The sequence below is a fragment of the Epinephelus moara genome, chromosome 13 (assembly GCF_006386435.1).
Source record: "Epinephelus moara isolate mb chromosome 13, YSFRI_EMoa_1.0, whole genome shotgun sequence".
Classification (NCBI taxonomy): Eukaryota; Metazoa; Chordata; class Actinopteri; order Perciformes; family Serranidae; genus Epinephelus; species Epinephelus moara.
The window spans coordinates 34,376,275-34,377,659 of record NC_065518.1 but is presented as its reverse complement, the minus strand read 5'-3'; positions in this window follow the sequence as shown (position 1 = coordinate 34,377,659).

Genomic DNA, 1,385 nt, shown 5'->3' with positions numbered 1-1,385 from the left:
CTGATAGTTGTCGCAGTTAATTGCACTACACTGTTTTCTTTTACTTTTTTTCTCCTCTCTCCTTGACATCTTGCATGTTGTCTGGGCGCAACAGTCCAAGCTCAACAGTCCAAAATGGCGGCAGCGCCCCTAGTGGCTGTTGGCAAAAATTCAACGGAGCTTCGCCTCCTGGTATCCATGCTACCTGGGCCCAGTGTGTGTCTCTGTCAAAAGCTCACTCCTGCCTGCAGTCTCTCTCTGGTCTGATTGGAGCATGGGCACGGCTGCTGCTGCTGTTTTCTTCTTTTGTTTGCTTATGCTTTTTCTGCAGTGACAGAACAACAGCAAACTTAGGCCATGCACAGGACCACACAAACTTGGTGCCAAAAAAAACAACAACACCAGCACAACACAGCTTGGCGACCACAGCAGTCACGTTTCAATGTCTCATCATTACTATTACTGTTTACCATGGCACGCGCATGCGTTTTAATAAAACTATTTCTATTACTATTTTGCGCGTGCGTTACAAGATACTTAAAAAAAAAAAAAAAATCATCCATGTCCTTTTAGGGGCTCTGTATATTTCAGCTTTTGTACTCATATTCATTTTTTTCTCCCTGGTGATCATTTTCCTCTGGTTTTTATTTTTTCCCCCACCTATGGAAACAGGTGAAAATTTTTATACCTCCATGCCGATAGCGGTGGCCGGAGGCATTATGTTTTTTAGTTGTCCGTCCATCCGTCCGTCCATTCCATTCTCATGAACACAATATGTCAAGAAGGCCTTACAGGGTTTTTTTTTTAAATTCGGCATATGTCCACTTTGACTCCATGATGAATAGATTAGATCTTGGTTGTCAAAACCTTGCGTCCGCATCTTTCTTGTGACCCCGATATCTGATAGGATAAATAGGATAAATCTAAAAGGATAAAATGATGAAATTATGACATTTTCTCAAATCAGGTCAAATTCACTGTGACATTTCAATGATCTGTAAAAACACTTTTTCTGGCCATTATTCATTGCTGTAATTTAGGAATAGAAGGGGAAACATTTGGTCAGATCCTGAATTGGTGACACTAATCTTGGGCGCCCACCTTGAAACTGTTCTGATTCTAGTGCTGCACAATTTGATAAAAATGTGTGATTGTGATTTGAGTGGACAATATCGCGATTTGCGATTGCAATTACAATATAATAAAAAAATGGTATCATTAGTCTTCTTGCTTGATTCAGTGTTTCCCCTACATTATATTAGGGGGGCACTAATCTCTCAAGACAGATTCTGCAATCTACATTGTAGAATCTGTCGGCAGCCCTGCGTGAAAGACGACTAGAGAGGGGGGGAGGGCGGGGCTTTGAGTCTGAACGATGCTGCGCTTTAGCCAATCACAATGGAGGG